Raw genomic sequence first — 21,353 nt, 5'->3', positions numbered from 1 at the left:
CAGGTGGGGACCCAGTTTGGACGTGCAGTCAAACAGCAGATTAGACCACATTTCAGCTCTACCCCACTTTTCCTGGCTTGCCACTTTCCTCCACTCAACTTTAATGGATTGTATGTCACACCTAAGCCTCATCTGAAAGGGTCTGATTCCAAGGAACCACTTTTCCGCCTTTAGTCCCTATTTTCCAGGACAGCTGTCACTGTCAGCCTCCTTCTCTAAGCTGTCCCTTTGCCTCCCATCCCACCTGAGACCTGATGGATATCAAGCTGAGAAAGCTGGTTATAGCTGATCGTTCCTGACCTTATGCAGAACACCCAGCCCAAACCCACAAATCTGAGCCGCCCCCAAACTTTGTGGGGGAGTGAGATTCAAATCCAGATCCCCAGCTTTGCATGTGATCCCTGCTTCAACTAAGTGCTGGAGTTATGGGGTGTTCATTGGCTGGATCTAGATCCTGATTTTACTCTGTTCTACTTTTAACCCCTCATCCATCTTCCCTGAGCACCTCCAGCACATACCGTGCCCCTGGGACTTCGTTCCCAGAAGACAAATGGCAAAGTCCCTGGGAAGGGGAAAGGGAGAGGGGCAAGGAAGAAAGGCCAGTGGCAGCATTAAGCATCTGCATTAAGTTCTTATGGGCGGGAGGGAGCCACACCCAGGCATGAAGCAAATAGGAGTCCTTTCTATGAGAGCTCCACTTCAAGCAGAGGGGCTGATTCTATGGTCTTTGGCGCCACCTGCTGCCCATTGGTACCCATTACAGCAAAACCCAGTCAAGCATAAAAATTCCACCGCTTTTCAAGATTGGCTGTTCCAAACACTTTTGTGAGTCTCCCTTTGCTCTTCATGAAATTGCTCCTTATTTTAGAGCCACACACTTTACTGCTATAGTACATAAGAGTTTCATCTTGTCTCTGAATAACTTCAATTGCTCAAAAAGGCTGAAGAACTTATAGTGCTGGTTACACCCAAATATCCAGATGTCAGGGTCTATGTACATTTCATCTCTGTCCTTCAGCCCCACCAATGATTCTCCATTATGCTACTGATCTCCAATTTTGCACTGAAACACCAACTTAAATCCTTGTGCTCCCCACACAGCTCTGCCAAGGCTTCTCACTCCTGATCTACAGTCCTCACTGCTATTCTAATCCTGAGAAGATAGAAGATAGGTGCTAAATTGTCTGAAGGGTCTTTTCTTTCTGGGAATTCATGCACAAAATGCATTATTATATCACATCACCAGAATCCTCCCACTTGTGTGACCTCAAATACAGTCTAGCTCCGGACTCCAGAAGCGAAAAGCCATTGCACTAACCAACTGCATCTTATATCTCTTTGGGGGTCAGAATACGTGTATTTGTCTGTCTCAGACCAGAAATTGAACTCGTGTTACTAAATTTGTTTTATGAAGCAGTTCTTAAGTACTTGAGTTCATGGATGAGGTTTGGGTTCAGACTTTCTACCAAAATCAGAAATGTCTCCTTTAAATAGTTACCGAGATGCTTGGTTTACAGTAGCTGGTACCTCTTTTAATTCCGGCTCCCCATCCCTTGGGTGTGATAGTGGCCTGCATGCTGACATCCTAATTTAAGATTTGCCCCTTGTTGTTTGGTGCAAAACTGGGTCCATAGCCATTCACTATATGTGAAAGGCATTTCTTTCAGCTTAGCCATGGAAAGAAAAATTAATGGGAACATTTGGGAGAATTTGCCAAATACAGGCAGTCCCCGAGTTACGCGGATCCGACTTATGTCGGATCCGCAGATACGAACGGGGATTTTCTCGCCCCGGAGGACTGGAGCGGCGGGACACCTGGTCCTGCCGCCCGCCTCCTCCGGGGCGAGAAAAGCTGCTCCCCGTCTCCCTGGTCCGCTGCGGGAGCCAGCAGACCAGGGAGATGGGGAGCAAAGCGGCGCAGGACCCGGGGCCGGACCCGCGGCCGCTTCCAGATCAGCTGGAAGCGCCGGGGGTCCGGCCCCGGGTCCTGCACGGCTTTGTTCGGCGTCTCCCTGGTCCGCAGACCAGAGAGACGCTGAGCAAAGCGGCGCAGGACCCGGGGCCGGACCCTTGGCGCTTCCAGCTGATATGGAAGCGCCGCGGGTCCGGCCGGGTTCTGCGCGGCTTTGCTCAGCGTCTCCCTGGTCTGCAGACCAGGGAGATGCTGAGCAAAGCCGCGCAGAACCCAGCCGGACCCGGCGCTTCCAGCTGATCTGGAAGTGGCTGCGGGTCCGGCTCCGGGTCCTGCACTGCTTTGTTCAGCGTCTCCCTGGTCTGCAGACCAGGGAGACGCTGAGCAAAGCGGCGCAGGACCCGGGCTGGACCGCGGTGCTTCCAGCTGATCTGGAAGCGCAGCGGGTCCGGCCCGGGTCCTCCGCCGCTTTGCTCCGCGTCTCTCTGGTCTGCTGCGGGGGACGCAGCTAGTTCCCCCCTCAGCAGACTAGGGAGATGTGGAGCAAAGCCCGGGGCCTGTGGTAGAGCAGGTGGGGCGCTGCCGGTTGGTCCCACAGCACCGCTCCTTGGCGCTACTGGACCAACCCGGCAGCACCCCAGCTACTCTGCCTCGGGAGTCCTGATTCAGCCGCTGCTGATCAGTTTCAGCAGTGGCTGAATCAGGACGCCTGGGGCAGAGCAGCTGGGGTGCTGCTGGGTTGGTCCAGTAGCGCCGAGGAGCGGCCGCGCTACTGGACCAACCCAGCAGCACCCGAGCTGCTCTGCCCCAGGCGTCCCCAAGTTAGCCGCTGCTGAAACTGACCAGCGGCTGACTACAGGAAGCCAGAGGCAGAGTTGCTCTGCCCCGGGCTTCCTGGAATCAGCTGCTGATCAGTTTCAGCAGCAGCTGACTTGGGGACGCCTGGGGTTCTTAAGTTGAATCTGTATGTAAGTCAGAACTGGTGTCCAGATTCAGCGGCTGAATCTGGATGCCAGTTCCGACTTACATACAGATTCAACTTAAGAACAAACCTACAGTCCCTATCTTGTACGTAACCCGGGGACTGCCTGTAACCTTGAGATCTCACCCAAAGGGCCGAAAAGCTTGAGAGAACAGGAGCAAATGAACTGGAAATGGGAGAAACATCATAAAAAAGGGACACAATGTTTGCACATCTCTTCACCCATACCTCTATTTCCAGCTTTGCACATGGACCTACTCTTCAAAGTGATTCTGTTACAATGGAACCAGCAGGCTCCATATTTCTTAGCTCTCAAGTGACTCCAAAGCAAATGGGTCTCAATTAAAAGCTGGTTTAGCTACCTACACTGTCAGATAGGGTGACCAGATATTCTGATTGTAGAGGGACAATCCCAATATTTGGGGTTCTGTTATATATAGACACCTATTGTCCCCATCCTGGGTCTCTCTCAATTTTTCACACTTGCCATCTGGTCACCCTACCCTCAGCCTGAGAATCTAGCTGGGCTCCTTCCTCCTCATGCACCAGTATAGAAAAAGAGTCTCCAGGCTAGAATTTGCCTTCCAGCACACTTGTGTGGTGCTATTGTTTTCACATGGTTTGCACAGACTTAATCAATTGACACACAGTCCCAGATTCTCGAAGATATTTAGGCTCTTAGCTGCATCTCTAGGTGCCTAAGCCTACCATTAGAGGCACCACGGACATGTTCAACATAGATGACTGGTGGGGGTGGCAGCATAACATGGAAGCCAGCCAAGGAGTCACAGAAAAATATCTGGGGAGCACCACAGAGGTGATGTTCAGGAGACCAAGATTGAGAGTTTGGGTTGCTGGGACGCGGATTACTTAAGCAGCGACCTGGTGCAGGTGCCTCATTCAAGGTCAGGGTTTGAGTGGAGACTCCTGAGCAGAGAGAGGTGCATAGGTCTGGCCTATCCGCCAGGCATACCAGGTGAACTGCTTAGGGGCATTCACCCTGCTCCTCTCTCTGCCTTGCCTCTCAGCATTTCCTGCTGGAAAGCATAGGCAGCTTACCACTCAGCTTGCTGACTGTGAAGGAATTCTTAGTCACCTAATGCTCCTCATGCCTAGATCCTCAAGGGCAGTTAGGCACAAGTGGGAACAAGTGGGAGTCTGTGACACCAGGCATTTCTGTAGTCACATCCTACACATGAGTGTAATGATCTTTGTACAACATAAGCGTGATGGGATGTCATTTGAAAACTAACTCCTGGACAATCTTTTGGTGCAATGTATGTATGCGAGGTCTAGTAAGAGTTAAGGATGGATGCCAGAAAGATAACTCAACTGTGCTCAAGCCAGGCACGTTGGGGGAGCCGGTAAACAGGCCTGCTTAGACAAAGGAATGTATAGTTGAGTCAGGCAAAGAAAATGAAAGGACATAGTGACATGTGAGGCAAACAAGTGGGGGAAGAAGGAGCATTGAGCTTCCTTCACCACCAGGCTCCAAAGTGCCTTCCTCACAGCTTCAAATAAACTTTGCTGTGAGGGGTACCCTCGGGACAATCCATTGCAAAGGTTCATTGGACTATAAAGAGAAGGGCAGGAAACTGCCTGTTGTTTATCTTTCACCTAAAAAGGTAACGGTATCAACCCTTTGAATATAGGGAATAGATCCTGGTCAAGGAGTTCAGTTAGTCTTCTAGATGGAAACATGAGGTGAGGATTTTACTTTGAACTAAGTCTATCTTATTAAGTTTTAGTTATTACAGTAAAAGCTCTGTTACCCAGCACTTAATTAACCAGAAAGCTCAATTAACTGGTATTCCTGATAACTGATGCTGATAATGACGATCCCGGGGCAATGCAAGATCCTGAAGTGCCTGCTGAATCACCCAAAAAAGATTAATTATGTTCAGTATAGTTTTAGTGGGAAGTGCATTTTTACTAATCTGGGTGTATGCCACAAACTGCCTATAGGGATATGTAGTGTCATGAAAACCTAGTGCAGAGAGAACTTTGTGTACACCTAAGTGCTTCAAGAAACCAACCACACTGCAGTGCAGCACTATTATTGTATTGGTGCATACCTGTTCACTATTTTATACTTTATTCATTTTATTGTATTCTAATTATTTGAAAGTTGGTAATCTGTTGCTAACGTGTATCCCACTGTTAACCAGACTATTCGATTAACCAGCAACCCCCATTTGTCCAACATGCTGGGTAAGAGAGTTTTTATTGTAGAAAGTGTTTTATTATTATTTCTCTTGTAACCATTTCTGACTTTAAGCCTTATAATTGTAATCACTTAAAATGTCATTAAATATACTTATTTTAGTTAAAATGAACTGTTTGTTGACTCCTGATAAAGCAATAAACTCTTGAATATCAACGCTTAAAGCAGCAACAAACTTTTTTTCTCTGATTGTTCCAGGTCAGGGTCGACCTTTTCACTACATATTTTTGGGAAACATGGGGCAGGGGAGAGTAAGGACTCGGTGTCACCTTCTTACTTGTTAACCAAGGCTGGTGGAGGCCAGTGGAAGGCTGTGTAACTGCAGGAGTACTCCAGGATCCAATGCATTCCACCATGGCTGCCCAGTACATAGAAGCAAGGGTATGTCTGACTATGGGGTCCCAGGCAGAAAGCCAGAGTGGGAAGGCAGGGTGAGGCATTTGGGGTTACAGAGTAAGAGTGACACAGTGCTTCACTGGTCTGGATCACATCCCAGAATGCTACAGAGTTAGGCACCAAAATATCTTGGAGGATCAGGTCCTACACAGCTGACTCAGGGATGTGGATTCCAGAGAGGAGCAGGCCACCTAGGCTATGTCTACACTGCATACTTATTTCAAAACAACAGAGTGTGCATCTACATAGAAAATCCGTTATTTCAATATAATTTTGAAATAGCGGGCTTCTTACTCTCATTCCTGTAACCCTCATTTCCAGGGCTCGCCGAACTGCGGTGAGCCCCACTCGCCAGCCGCGCTGTCTGGCGATCTGAGCATGAGCAGATCACCCGAACCCAGCTCTTCTGGCTGCTATTCTAGCCCCTGGGCTCCCCACGCAACTCTGCCAGTGTCCCCCACTCCTGCCCTACAGCGCCCCTGCTATTCCAGCCCTGGGTTCCCCACACAGCCCTGCCAGTGCCCCTCACTCCTGTCCTGCAGCCCCCTGCTATTCCAGCCCTGGGCTCCCCACACAGCCCTGCCAGTGCCCCTCACTCCTGTCCTGCAGCCCCCTGCTATTCCAGCCCTGGGTTCCCCACACAGCTCTGCCAGTGCCCCTCACTCCTGTCCTGCAGCCCCCTGCTATTCCAGCCCTGGGCTCCCCACACAGCCCTGCCAGTGTGTGGAGGTCCCTTATGAATCCAAAAATGAGCTACACTACAACAGAAATCACCAGCTGATGCCAAACTGTATGACATATTTTTGATGGCTCCCATGAAACTCGTGCCACCTGTGACTTAGAAACTGTCTGTTCCCCTACTTTTCCCCATGTATTTGTGATGGGTTACTTGTTCCTGCAGCCTGGACTAGCTAGGGGCATGGAATGGAGGACTTTATGTATCTGGGCCACCTATTTTTCTTTAGAACCCGGCTGTTGACAAGGCGCTATATAGAGTCTATCCCTCAGGCATTTCTCTTGCTGACCTAATCTCTGGAGAGAGCATCCTGTTCCAGAAAGGCCTTTGCCCAAGTGGGGGAGCTTTTTGGCATCTACTCAGCTCTGTGCAGGAAGGAAATAGGACACTGTTGTCTGTCAAGGAAAACGTTGAGAGAGAAGCTATACATTCAGCTAAGGCCACTACACCAAGCTACTGGTCTGCCAGTCACCTCCCAGACACACTCTGAATTACTGAGTGGACATGGGCTGAGACAGAGAAAGTCAGCTCAGCGGAGGGACGGACAACTAAGCTACGCAATGTTGTATCTTTCTAAATAATAGGCTCAAGTGCTAGAATGAGATAGATGCAGGAATTACGGGGCTCGTTTCTCTGGCCTGTGTTACACAGGTGGCCAGACAATATGGAGATCTACCATTTCATAGAACTGGAAGGGAGCTTGAGCAGTCATCAAGTCCAGTCCCCAGCCACACATCCAGGGGAAGGAAGAGGGCATTATTAGCTTCTCTTCTCCCCTCAGAGCTGGGTGAGATCCTGCCACAGAGTGGCAAAGCAGGGTGAAAAGGCTGCAGGGTAATAGCAAATGTGTTATACCACAGTTCTCCATACGGTGGCATCCAAAGGCAAAGAGAGAGGAAACTCTCCTGGCCAGACAGCTAATCTGTACAAAGCTCTGCAAACTGGAGACAAACCCCAGGGCTGATCTTAGGCCAGTGTTTCAGGGACCATTGCATTCGGGGATCCGGGTCAGATGCACACAGAAATGTGCCTTCCCCATCAAACACTAACAAAAGAGGTTGCTGCTGCCACCTCCTCCGAATGAGCCAGTCGGGCATCATGGTAGGAGCTAAGAGCCCACAGGAAACGATTCCTGCAACTGCCCCTAAGTAGACTTATGCGTCCAGCTATCAGCCTAGCCCTCCCCAGCTCCCATGTGATTGCTCGCTCTTGTCCTCTTCTACTCCAGCTGGGAAGCCGATGGCACATCAGGCCTGTGCCATCCATCAGAGCTACATGTCCTTACTGTCTGCGGGCTGCGGCGTGACTCTGCAAAGGAAGAGACGGGTAGACCTAACATCCAACTTCACTGAGCTGAGGGGCAACCCTGAAAAACCAGAACATGCTGCAAAGATGCTTCAGGCCACTGATGGATGTGTTAAGGTTGTAACCTCGGGCAACCGTGGTGTTAGTTAGATGTCTGTCCATCCAACATCTGCCCCACAACATGGACCCCATTCTTTCCTACAGCTGGGACAGGAAACACCGAGCCCTGGTGGGGCCTGTAAGCAGAGTGATGGCATCCATCGCCTTCAGGGGGGTAGGTAGCAATTTGTAATTAGCAGGGCCATGCACGGAGACTAATCTATCGTCCCTATGTCCTGGAATGGCCTGCCACTCCCCACAATCCCACAGCTCACTCAGTGGCAGCAGTTAGGTTGCAGGATCTAGCCAGGTCTGCGCATGAACTCTGCATGCCCCTTGAGCGGCACAGAGAGCCGCATACAAAAGATGCAGGTGGTGCAGATCCCCAGGAATAGAACCTATGGCCACTAGCGTCACACACAAACAGACCGCCAGTGCTCCACCAGCGTCCCTTCAAGCGCACGCACCTAATAGACTCACTTGCACTGGGCAACCACAGCCTCTCATGGGCAGAGGGGCTCCCTGCAGCCCCGCCCTAGGCCTCTCACCTATACATGGGCAAAGGGACTCCCCTTGGCCTCTGCTGCTAGGTTCCAGTGAGCCGAGGGAGCCAATTTGGAGCTTTGACTCAAGAAACCTAAGAGTGGAGTTCTCCCTTCTCTTACATTGGGGTAAGTCAGGTGTCGCTCCACTGAATTTAATGTCGAACCAGTGTGACAGGAGACTTGAGCTCTGTGACTCTTTTTAGGGAGAGGGGGCCTGGCTATGGTTGGGAGCTTAAGAGAAGAAAAAAAAATCTAGCAGGATTGGGAGACTGTATTTTAGGGAGGGCCAAAGATTTTGTGACTCTGAGTTCCACAGCACCACAAGGCAACTCTGTTGACAGTGATGCTCACTGACACTTAACTAGATACACCTCTTGGGCACATCTTGGGACAGGAGCAGTAGCAGCGAAAGAACAAAACCAACCACTAAAGGAAAAGATGCAGGGGTGAGAGGAGAACTGGGTCCCTCTTTCCTCCCCCCGCCCCCCAACCTTCGCCACAGCCCACAGGAGCCAGTTTTTTACACACACCAGCTCCTCTGCAGGAAGTCATTTTTCTAGTCAGTTGACTCTCTTTGCCAGGGCTTCCGAAGATGAAATCTTTATTATCATGGAGGCTTAAAAGGGAGGAATACTGTTAATTCCATTTTCAAGGTCATACTTTGAAAGTTATTAATTTCTTTCTTCCAAGGCTCTGCACTCTACTCTGAGGCTTTAGGGATTAGCTGCTGCTTCTTACTAGGGTTTGCTTGGTTGTGGGGGTTTTTTTTTTTCCTTTCCAACCTTCCTTTGTGCTTTGGGAAAAAAAGACACAAGTCATACGCCACTCTGGCTGCAGCATGCTTGTACCTTATTCTCCCCGTCAGTTAATACCTATGGACCTTCCATTGCTGCTTATATTCCCCGGTGCGGGGGAGGTCTTATGATGAAATCTTGAGTTGGAACACTGGAGGGGAGGAGGGAAACTTTATGCCTACACAGGCAATAAATACACTGGCTTTTCTGGAGGCAGCCAGGTCCTTGGTGTGCCTTAGGGATGACCCCCAGTCTACAGCCCTTCCACGTGGGCTAGCAACTCTTCATGGTGTATTAGAGCTGGCCTATTTTCTCCTGCCCCTATTGCCTGAACTGCTGTACGAGGAGACCCCTGTCCTAGCTAGCCAGGTCTATAACTAGAAGACCAAAAATATTTCTAGGCCAAGTAGAGGAGTTTCTCTCACATCCAAGCTATTTTTTTCTATAGATTTCAGAAAGTTCTGGGATTTTACCATGGCTGATCAAATCCCCTCTGCTCTTTCATTTGCAGAACAACTAATGCTTATGTATTAAAAGCCTGGCCTACTGTATCGCCCAAGGGCATTCCTGAGCCCCTTCTTGTCCTTCATCCCTCCATCTAAAGCTCTCATTCTACAAGCAAAGCAGCTGGGGACTGGATTACACAGGCCACTCCCCTGGGCCACTCCTGGGGTGGGTCTGTGTTCTCTCCTCTAGAAGCTGCTAGGAGGGGATGAATACCTTCCCTATTCAGCCCTCCAGCTGACTGCGCAAGTGTACAGCAGTGTGTCCCACTTGCTTAGCAGGCAGCCAGTGCTAAAGGCACACAGTCCAGCTTCCTTGTGCAGAGCAAACGGCTTGAGATAACACAGCCTACAGTACCAAGTGTGCAGTGTGCCTGCTAAATAGATGCCCGGTAGCTCACTTAAAAATTACCTTTCCTCAGCTGTATAATGTGTTTGCCTCTCCTCCCACCTTTGTGCACAGCTGCTCTAGGCAGCAAAGGAAATCCTTTGGTGGGCCAGCTTTTCATGGGCATGAGTTGTTTACGGTGTGTAGAGAACTTGTCGGGGGTAGTGCGTGGGCATAGAGACAGAATAGGAGATAGGTGGGAGTGAGGGTCAGCAGCTGGAAGGTGGTGGGGGAGAGGGTGGGTAGAGATGAGGCAAAAGGAGATTAAAAGGGGAAAGAGGGAGAAACAGAGACTGACACAGAACGTGAAGCAGGGAAGCAGGCAGGGAAGGAGTCCTAGAGACAGGGTACTGACAGAGGTGGGAGCAGAGAGAGCTAAAAAAGAAGTGACTGAGGATATGCCTTCACTTAGGAGGTCATTGAGTCCAGCCCCCTGCCCAAAGCAGGACCAATTCCCAACTAAATCATCCCATCCAGGGCTTTGTCAAGCCGGGACTTAAAAACCTCTAGGGATGGAGATTCCACCACCTCTCTTGGTAACCCATTCCAGTGCTTCACCACCCTCCTAGTGAAATAGTTTTTCCTAATATCCAACCTAGACCACCCCCTCTGTAACTTGAGACCATTGCTTCATGTTCTGCCATCCGTCACTACTAAGAACAGCTTCTCTCCATCCTCTTTGGAACCTCCCTTCAGGAAGTTGAAAGCTGCTATCAAATCCTCCCTCTCTCTTCTCTTCTGCAGACTAAATAAGCCCAAACCCCTCAGCCTCTCCTCATAGGTCATGTACTCCAGCCCCCTAATCATTTTGGTTGCCCTCTGCTGGACTTTCTCCAATGCATCCACATCCTTTCTGTAATGGGGGTCCCAGAATTGGATGCGATACTCCAAATGTGGCCTCATCAGTGACAAATAAAGGGGAATAATTACTTCTCTGGATCTACTGGCAATGCTCTTTCTAATGCACCCTAATATGCTGTTAGCCTTCTTGGCGACAAGGGCACACTGTTGACTCATAGCCAGCTTCTCATCCACTTTAATCCCCCGGTCCTTTTCTGCTATGATCCAGGTAGTGTGCTAAAAATAGCCATGGGACCACAAGCAGTGGGAGGGGCTAGCCATCCCGAGTACAGTCCCATCTGCAATGCTAGGTAGTTACTTGGAGCACCTTGTCCTGTGAGTAGCGCTGCCATGGCAGACTCTTAGCTAGATCAGAACCAGCAGATGTGTGTCTCCGTAAGCTGGGAATGACACCTCCAGCTCTTGTGCTGGTTTGCCCAGAGGCACCTAACAAGAGCAGACAGAGAAAGAAAATGGAGCATGGGGTATGAAGGGAGATAGAGAACAAGAGGGTGGCGCAAAGAGATGTAGTAAGGGAAAAAGAGCATGGGACAGAGATTAATAGAAGGGGACAGAGGAATAATGGGGAAAGGACAGAACTGGGCAGGGAGATGTACTGACAGAAAACACGTCTGTTTTTCCCTTTGGTGAAGGCTTCTCTTGTGCCCTGCTCTTTCCTGGGCTGTGTTCTGGACACTTGACATGCCAGAGCAGTTGTTCTGTGCACAAGCCTTTGTTTGCTACACACACAGAGTCGCAGAGATACTAACAATGTGCATGCCAGAGATGGCATATGAGCTGCCTAGTGTCTATATGAGCATGCTTACTGTGTGCCTGCACTCAGGACCGGATTAAGGCATGGGCTAGCTGGACAGCTGCCCAGGGTGCCAACCTATGGGGGATGCCTGATGGCAGTTGTAAGGGGCGCACAGTGCCCCTTACAGCTGCCATCAGGCGCCATGCGCCTGGCTCCCTGATCGCGGGCTGCAGCATCTCCCAGCGGCTACCCTGCAGTGGCCGCCCGGGGCAGGAACCGCGTTAACCCCCTTTTGTGCCAGGCCAGGCACATGCATCCTGCCGCCGCCAGCTCCGCATGCCCTCACCCATGCGCTGGGCCAGGGCGGGGCCGCGCATGCCCCCTCCACCAACCCGGGGTGCAATTAAACTATCTGCCCAGGGCACCGGAATGGCTTGGTCCAGCCCTGCCTACACTTGTGGGAGTAGATGTGCATCTGCTTTAGCTGTTGTGTGATCAGGATTGGGTATAATGCGTGTGTGTATGTGTTTCTCTCTCCCACCCTGCAGGTGGGCAGTGTGCATGTGGGTCAGAGCAGGGAGGGGGAAGAGGGTTGGGTGGATGCTGGGATATCTCTGTAACATGCACAGCTATCCATGTATTCAGGGCATGAGACTCAGGTACACTAAGGCCCCTTGGTGGAAATGGTCTACTGAGAATACCCTCTGGCATTGAGCTGACACAGGGATTCTTCATAGTTGCTGCTCCCCATTCCCGCTATTTGGGAGTGTGAGGGACCGTGAGAGAGCGCACTGCACTGTGACTGTTCTCTGATTACAGGATGAGTTAGGGTATGTCTACACTAGCTCGTTAGTTCGAGCTAGGTAGGCAAATGAGGGCAACCGGGGTTGCAAATGAAGCCCGGGATTTAAATATCCCAGGCTTCATTTGCATGTTCCCGGGCGCCACCATTTTTAAATCCCCCTTAGTCCGAACTCGGTGCCTGCGGCTACACGCAGCACGGAGTAGGTAGTTCGAATTAGGATCTCTAATTCGAACTACCGGTACACTTTGTTCCACGTGGATACCCTCTGGCGGGCACGGAGTTCAGACTAAGGGGGATTTAAAAATGGCGGTGCCCGGGAACATGCAAATGAAGCCTGGGAAATTTAAATCCCGGGCTTCATTTGCAACCCCGGTTGCTCTCATTTGCCTACCTAGCTCGAACTACCGAGCTAGTGTAGACGTACCCTTAGAGAAGCCCTGAGCCTGCTCTAAATTACATCCAGGGCTTGGTAAGGCCTTGCACAGCTTCAGGAGTGGGTGAGGGCTTGATTCTGTGCTATTCCTCCCAGGCACCACAGCACAAAAGGTGCAGCCCAGAAAGGGAGGAGAGGGATAGGTGGCTTTAAGCTACCACTGCATCTCCTGGATACTGGGTCACAATAGTCCCTTGCATAAATTAGAACAGCTTTGGGGGCTGCTCCAATTTAAGGCAGCCTCCCTATGGCTGTCACTGGGCTGTTTCCCAGCTTAGAAGAATGCTACTTCCTGCCCTCAGCATGCCTCTATGCCATGGATTGCAAGAGGGGCAGAGCTGCACTGGGTATGTCAGACTTCTCTTGCTCTAAGGAAACCTTCCCAGAGCCACTGGCCTTCTTATCACCCCTGCATGTTACTAAAGCAGAATCTGGCTTGGGGCTTGAAGCTCCCTTTGTCCCACATCTCATCTTTACCCCAGAGGCAAGAATGGAGTAACTAAGAATCAGGCCCTAGACATATATTGCCATGTCATGTCATAGATCATATTGAAAGTGTCTGTGACTAGCTAAGCCCCCAGATATCATGTGAGTTGGGTGTACAGTTCTGTGTTTTCATGTCTGAGTTTGGGTGGGTGAATTATAGTGTGTGTGCACTCCAGAGCTCAAATGTTGGGCTATTCTAAAGCCCATTAGTAGTACGCCAGCAGTGCAAAGTGTTCTTAAAACTGCTCTAAACAGCCCTTGTGTGACTTTCTGTTACCCCAGCCCAGCCCTCCAGAGCAGGTGACATCAGATGTGCTTGGCTGGACCAAGATATGCACCAGTGATCCCTGATGGAGCAGAGCCCCTATAGTGCTGTTATCCCCCATTACAATTTAGAGCAATCTGAGTTTCACAGAGGGGTTGAACTGGCTCATAGCTGGCTTCAGGTTTGGTGCAGCATGGAAAGGTGGCACACAGTCCCTTCTGGTTGTCCTTTAATTGCTCCTAGGCACCTGAAAGCAAGCCCTATGAGGTACATGCATTGAATGAGCCCGTGTATGTACCTCCATGTGTGCAAGCAGGTGTGTGTCCTCTGTAGATATTGGGGAAGTTGGTGTGGGCATACGCAGACATACGTGTGAGTGTGTGCGTGTGTGTGGGGGGGATTGAACGAAGCTGCCCTGCTTATGTTACATCCTCTCCAATGTACGAACCCCTTCTGCTAATCTTCTGTCTGCTCCTCCGCATATCCATCCCCAGAAGTATGAAGGGCAGAATAAGCCCCACTTCCCCATTCTGCTTCCAAACATAAGATCTCGTTTGCTAGGTCCTTCCATGGGCATGCAGCTTCCCAGGAGGACTTTGCTTCTCTGCAAGTCTGATTTGCGTGCAGAAAGGGTGTTTTTCCCCCCTCCTGATTGTTTTTGTTTTCCGAGAAAGTGCTGAGACAGCTGTATTAATCAAGCAAGCCCAGCCACGTGTAATGTGCTTTATCAACCGCAGAGCAAGCACTGAATGGCAACCAGTTCACAAACGGGCCCAGCGCAATGCCTGAGCCTAGAAGATAAACCTGATGCTTCCCAAACTGATTTACCATCCTGGGTTAGTGAATGGAGAGGCTGTTCACTGGGGACAATAACCAGATGGGAGGCCAATTTGTTAGGCAAATTCGTTAGTGGATTGCGAAGTGGAAATGGAGAAGGAGGGTGAGAATGGCGCATGGGGGCGGGGAAGGAGAAAGTTCTATTCAAGTATTTAAAAGTCTTGTTTGTTCTCTCCCCACCCTGTTTTAATTTCAGTGTAGCTATTCACAACAGGTTCTGCTACTGGGAAGACAACTGAAAAAGGAAAGGGGGGAGAGAGGGAGGAGCAGGGACTTTACCTGTGTATTTGTTATAAACTTGATATAAGATTTATATTCCCACACCCTCTAACCTCCCCCCAGGCCAAGTAAAGAGCTTAGCATACTGGTTTAAGGGACAAAACTGTTGTTCCCTAAATGCTCACACGGAGGCACACGGAGCTGGTTTAAAGCAGTGCCAAGCTGTGCATATATTCTGTCAAGGGCTGGACTGTTTGTGTCTGGAGGAGTGGGTTCTGCCCGAGTACTAGTCTGAAATGGAGCCTGCCCACACTGCAGCAACCATTATCCTAGGGTGAGGTGATTGCTAATCCCTGCAATGCTCTTGGGGATTTTTCCCCAGGATTCTGACCCAGAGCCATAGGTGACTCCTGGGAGCAGGGGAGGTACATTTCCCCCTAATGTGGGGTCTCCATGTGCCCTTTCTCTGTCCCTCTGGGTGGCCCTCCCTGCATCCCCCTGCCCTTGCAGGCACCAGGCACCCTGCCCAGAGCTCTCTCTAGGGCACTAAAGTCTGAAGACAGTTTTGCAGCTGTGCTCTGTGAGCAGCTAACAGAGCTTCAACCAGGTTAGGCAGTATCTGTAGCTAGCGACACAGGGCTTCGAGTGTGTTTGCCATCCCACAGCGAGGGCAAAGGGCGAACTGAAGAGCATTTCCCCAGGCTTTCCAGTCTCAACCTCTCAACCTCCTCCTCCCTCACGCTCAGTTCATTGGATTCTCTGCAGCTCTGCAGCTGGAGAGGGTTATGCAAATAGATGCAATTGAGGGCTCATTTTGGAATAAATCAATCTAAATTATAATTAATGAACAAAAAGTACAGACACAGAGCAAGCAATACAACTATTTTTCTCTCTCTTTTGAGGCGAGGAGGAGGGAAGAGACTGATTTTTTTTCGATGGGGAACAGAAGTGTTGTGAGCAATCTTGACAACTGTTAGCCCAAGCTAATGCGAACTGTTATAATAATAATACTAAGACTTGGTGTTTCTCTAGTTCCTCACCCACGATCCAAGCTGCTGCTTCTTGACTTGAATTAATTCTTTCAACTCCCTCTAAGGACAGTATTATTAGACCCCTTTCGCACCTGGGGAAACTGAAGATGAGACAGGCCATGCAATTTGCCTAAGATCACATAGGTGTCTACATCCAGCTAGTACCCCGTGATCATCTTGTCTGATTTCCTGCATAACTCAGGCCAGAGACCTTCCCTGGCTTCATTCCTATTCAGAATTGAGTGTATCTTTTAGAACAATGTGCAATCTTGAGTTAATCATTACTGGTAATGGAGAATGCACCACATCCTTTGGTAAGTTCCAGTGGTTAATTACCCTCAACTGTTAAAAACTTGCCTCTTTTTCCCAGATGGAATTTGTCAAGCTTCAACTTTCACAACGCTGAGTCTGTGGTAGAGCAGGGAACAGAATCCAGTTGTCCCGAGGTTCTGGCTTGTGCTTTAGTCACCTCTCGCTCCTTTCTGCCTCATTGGCTAGATTTTCAAAAGCACCCGGCATCCCATCTGATCATGCCCTTAGGGGCCAAAGGGTATGTCTTCATCACTGAGATAGACTAGGTGACTGGCACACGGGTCTGAACACCCAAGCTAGCCTGGCCTAGTCTGAGTATCCACACTGCAAAGCCATAGCTAAGCCCCACCCATGCAGCTGCACCTTACACTGTTGCTATACTCAGTACATTAGAGTGGGACTTGAAAGAAAATCTGGGTTGATAACATCAGCTGGAAGCCTTTTGAGTTCTTGAGCCCTATTTTTGGCTTAGGGTGACGGGGAGTTTCTGCTGAGATGCAGCTATCTAAGCCAACCAGCAATCCAGGTATGTGACAGAGGTGTACCCTGGTCCTATAAGTATACACCATTATATAGTGATGGTCCCAACTTGAATGGTGCGTCCCAACCCGTCTATGACCTTTGGAAAAGTTCTGATCCAGAGATGGATCTAAATGTTGCACCTCATGCCTGTCACTTCTTTTAATTTCCATTTCTTGGCTGCTCAGGAACGAGGATCAGAAACAACTGGGCCAGTGGGTGCTGTAAGTTGGGGCCAGTGGGGATACGTCTAGACTACAGGGTTTTGTCGACAGAAGTTTTGTCGAAAAATACTGTCAACAAAGCTTCTGTCGACAAAGAGCGTCTAGACTACATCCAGTTCTGTCGACAAAGCAAGCCGCTTTGTCGACATAACAGTGTGGACGCAAAGGACAGTGTAGATGCAATAATGCCTTCTATCGACAGAACTCTGTCAACAAAAGGCGTTATTCCTCGTAGAATGAGGTTTACATACGTCGACAAAACTGCTGAGTTCTGTTGACATTATGTCGACATAACTCAAAGGCAGTGTGGACGCAGGTATAGTTTTGTCAACAAAAGTCCACTTTTGTCGACAAAACCCTGTAGTCTAGACACACCCTGGGTGCTATAAGTTCTCAGTCATGAGGAAGAATTAACATGGGATAAAAGCAGCGTATATGATTTGGGATTTCATTATTCCTTCCTTTCAGCCCTTCTAGGGAAGTGAGTCCAAACTCTAAAGAAGGATTGGGGACCTTGAGCATTGTTTAAAATGGTTTCCTTGTGGGGACCCAATAATGAGCATAAAGATCAAATTCAGACCCAATGTAAGCAGAATTGGACCATAAAACCACAGTGATACCTACCAAGTAGTTCCTCCTCTTAGGAATGAACAAGGGACATGGGTAGGGTTTATCCACTTGCAGGCATTCAAGGACTTAACAAAGGATTTTTTATTGTCTGATTAGGACCGGCTGGGTCAAAGAAAGGCAGTTCTGACTGCTCAGAAAGCCAGCCTGGGAACACATTGGCTCCTCAGAGTTTGTGCTGCTCAAAAGATCCTATTTCCCCCTCATTTTTTCGTGTAGACACACACAGATTCAAAGCAACCAGACCACCCAGTTTTTGCCAAGTGTAGAGTCAGTGTCCATGAGAAAAGTGATCACTCACTGCAACTGCTTTGGTACTAAGGTCCATGTGTTGGAGAGTGTGTTCTGGGAGAGAAGAGGTGACCACATGAACAGAGAGAGAGGAGCCCAATCCCTGGGCAGGAGGGAGAAGGATGGGAGGCCATTAGAGAGATAGGTGCTCTTAGGGCCTCTTAGGAAGCTCCTTCCTCTGGTCATTAGACCCAAGTGAACAGCTCTCTTTTCCCTCCCTCCCTCACACCCTAATCAAAGCATTAGTAACAGTACAAACTACAAGGACTACAGCTAAAAGGAGACTAGCTACGATCTACAATCCATCCAGGGTCATTCTCCAATCTGCATATTTGGTGGAAAGATAGGACTGCCCCCACCCCTACCCCTGAACCAGTCACTATCTTTATCCTGTTGATGAGCAATGGAACTGTGGTTTTGTTTGATCTGGCCCTACTGGGTGGTTTCTGTATTGGATTCCTTCTGGTGTTAAAATATGCAGCCCAGGCCAGCTCAACTCACTCCCCCACCACTTGGCAAGGTCCCAGGGCAGGCACTGTGAAGGAGGATCTTTAATAATTTATGAATACCATAGATGACCTAGTTGGTGGGATAGTTACTCAATGGCTCTGTAGGGTTTACTGGAATGTTTTCTGTATTCATGTGTTGGTTTAGTTTAATAGCAAGAGAGTAGCAGGAAGGTAACACAAGGACTCCAGATGAGCAACCTCCTAGTAAACAAGGAGGATCCAGAAGGAACAATGCTTGAGCTGTTAACTGGGAAAATGCTACTTCTAGGCTCCAGTCAAAGTTACTAGACTGCTTTGGCCATAGCTAGCTGCCAGAAGACCAAAGGAATGCTAAAGGGTTAAAAAGTCCCTCTCTAGGGTGAGGGAGGAGGCAGTTGGCCAGGATCTGCTCATGGAGAACAGATGGATGCTGGGATAGACTCCATGGAAAGGCCTGAAGAAGCATCATGTGCTTGACTCACTACTACAATACTTTGATGGGGTGCAAGAGTAAGACAGACATGTGAGTGTTGTGTTGAAATCCTTCTCTTCTGTGGTGCTTTGTTCCTGCTGTTAAGATTCAACAGTACTTTGGTTTGACAAAGCTGTCTGGTCACTTGCATTAATCACAGGTCACAAACTCCCAAAAGGAAGATCTGCAAGTGCCAAACTCAGTGGGGCTTGCTGAGTAATCATGGCTGGTACATATACTATAGCCCAGGGCCCAGTCTGCAAGTGGGAGACTCACGGGACTCCATCCTGAGACAGGTGAATGAATGCGGAGGGCACTGGAGAGGGAAAGATGCACTTAGAGAGAGCAGAAGAGGTGGCAAAGGTGCAGCCAGACTTGTGACTATGGCAGATAGCACAGAACAGAACATTCCTGGGGCTTAATGGAGATCCCATGAGCTTTATCCTTGGCAGGAGAGGGGACTCCTTGCAAACTTTCCTCCACAAAAGAACTCTGAGCTCTTTTGAAAATCTGTTCCTATTCATGATGCAGTGATGCACCAGCCAGATGCTGGGACAGAGCACAGACTGAGCAATGTTACAACATGATGATGTGACATCAGCCAAGAAGAGATTTCAAGCATTTTGAATGCCTTGCCTCAGCAATCAGGATGGTTAGAAAATTAGGCACCCCAATGATGGTCACAGGTCCCATTTTGTATAGCTGAGATAAGGACTAGCTGGGTTTAATTAATGCTCTAGGAAATCCTTCCCCATCAAATTCAAGCCCTGTGCATAGTTAAACAGCTCCCTTTGAAATCTCCGAGCAGTTTCCTACCAGGAGGCAGGAAAGTGTTACCTACACTTTATAGATAGGAAAACTGGGATGCAAAGAGGGTACATGACATGACTTAGGTCACAGAGCATGTTGATGGCAAAAAGAAAGGAACCTATAGACCCACAGAGTGATGTAAGTCATGCAAGGAAACTTTTTTGTCTAGTGTTTCTTTAAACGTAAGCTGCAAAGGACACGTGAAGATTCAAATAAGGACCAATGTTTGTGCTGAATGCCTACATTAAAGAAGCAGATGGGACCTTTCAGCAATAGAAATGAGGTCTAGAGTATTTAAATTATATTTTCCCTCTGTGAAATCCTTAGCATTTCCTGGTTCACTGAAGATATCGCAAAATATATATAAAAAAATCCTAAGGACTTACTGCAAGTGTGATGTCACAGTATGATGTCCACTGAGACACTATTACTGAAACAGGAAACAGCAAGAAAATATCCAAGGCAGTGGGGAAGAATTTTCAAAGGTTGATTGAATCGTGCCAGTTGGCCCAGGCAGCTTAGAAATTTAGTTTTAGCTCAGCTGCAATTTTTAGCATTTGCCTTAATGGGCCACTAATGCACAGGTGGAGAGAAAGTTTTGCCTGCCCATAGAATTTAAGAAAAAGACAAAAATGTCTTTTCAATTTGGAGAGAATTATTTGCCATTAAAAATCCCACATCTTAAAAAATGTAAAACCCCAAAACTTAAACCCTAAATAGCCTTTGTGACATTAATTTCATATCCAAGCCTGAGTTTCATTTACAGTGTTCGATAATTGCCTTTAATTGGATTTATTTTTCCACACTAGAATCCCTATGGCCTATTTTACTCCTTTCCTTAGCTTCTTGAATGTTATTTGCAAAGCACTCCCTGAGATTTAATTTTAATGGTAGCTTGATTTCAATTTTTCTTTTTCTGGGTACTTTTCTTTAATTGTATTTGCAGATTTGCCTTTAAATATACAATTGTATCTCCATCTTGGCCCTGAAGAAGTTATCTGCTGCACAGCTTGATTTGAAACTGTGGGGTGGTCCAATGAAAGCTGGTGTGAAACTCCTGTCATCCATTGTTCGCTTCCTGGAAAGAAATGCATAGGGATGCCCTCCCAAACAAAATGAACTCCTAATAATCCTTTGAGTTTGACCTCAAAGTGCTCTGTAATCATTGACTAGTTAGTCCTTCCAACATCCCAGAGAGCTAAGTATCAGTATCTTCAGAGCTGGGTAAATGGAGACATGGTGCGGCATAGGCAGTGCTTAATTTGTAATGAAATAAGCGTCAAGACTCAAGTGATGTTTTTACATTTAGAAAGGATGTAGTAAGTCCAGAGGTGGTGGGGCTATGAACTTCCAAGCCTAGAGATGCCAGGGCTCAGCCCTGGCACAAATTAAATATGGGTGATAGGCAGAATTTTCAAAGTGACCCGTGATTTTGGGTGCCCAAGTTGAAATATCTTACATGGGCCTGATTTCAGAAAGCACTGAGCATCCATTTTCTGAAAATCAGGCCCCTCTCAACTGGGACATCCAGGAATGGAGACACCGCCATACTAACCTGACCAAAGCAAGTGTGTGGCAGATCTGGGAATAATATCCCAGGTCTCCTGATTCCCTGCCCAGTGCTCACACTCACTCCTGAACTGGAAGAGTCAGAGGTGCCACATGTGTGCTTTAACCACTACACTATGAAAAGAACTTAAAAAGCAATGATCTTGCAGTACTGTAGAGACTAACAAAAAAGTATAGATAGTATCATGAAAAGTATAGATAGCACAACCCACTTTTTCAGATGAGTGGACCCAAAGGCTTCATTTCACAGTTTGCACCCCATCTGTCCTACTGAGTGACCACAAAAGATATTTTCACTGGGACCGATGAATTCCAAAAACTGAGGTGGTTCACCTCATAGAATCAGCACTCAGAAAAGTTTCTGTGCCTCGCTGGCTGTTCCATATCCTAAGATGGAAACGGCAATTTTTTTTCTCCCCCATGTTATAAGATTTCAGGATGTTTATGCTTCTGATCAGACAAGGAGCACCAAGAGAGGAGCTTT

At 48.5% G+C, this 21,353-nt stretch overlaps 1 protein-coding gene across 10 annotated transcripts in view; it reads right to left on the bottom strand.

The window, feature by feature from the left end:
• Window positions 1-21,353, bottom strand: part of LSAMP (limbic system associated membrane protein) — a 1,541,410-nt gene that overhangs the window by 79,546 nt on the left and 1,440,511 nt on the right. The gene's annotated exons all lie outside the window — the stretch shown is intronic.

The sequence above is a fragment of the Pelodiscus sinensis genome, chromosome 1 (assembly GCF_052426305.1).
Source record: "Pelodiscus sinensis isolate ZL-2025 chromosome 1, ASM5242630v1, whole genome shotgun sequence".
Taxonomy (NCBI): Eukaryota; Metazoa; Chordata; order Testudines; family Trionychidae; genus Pelodiscus; species Pelodiscus sinensis.
Note: the sequence above shows the minus strand (reverse complement) of the source record. Positions and strands in the feature narration are given on the sequence as shown.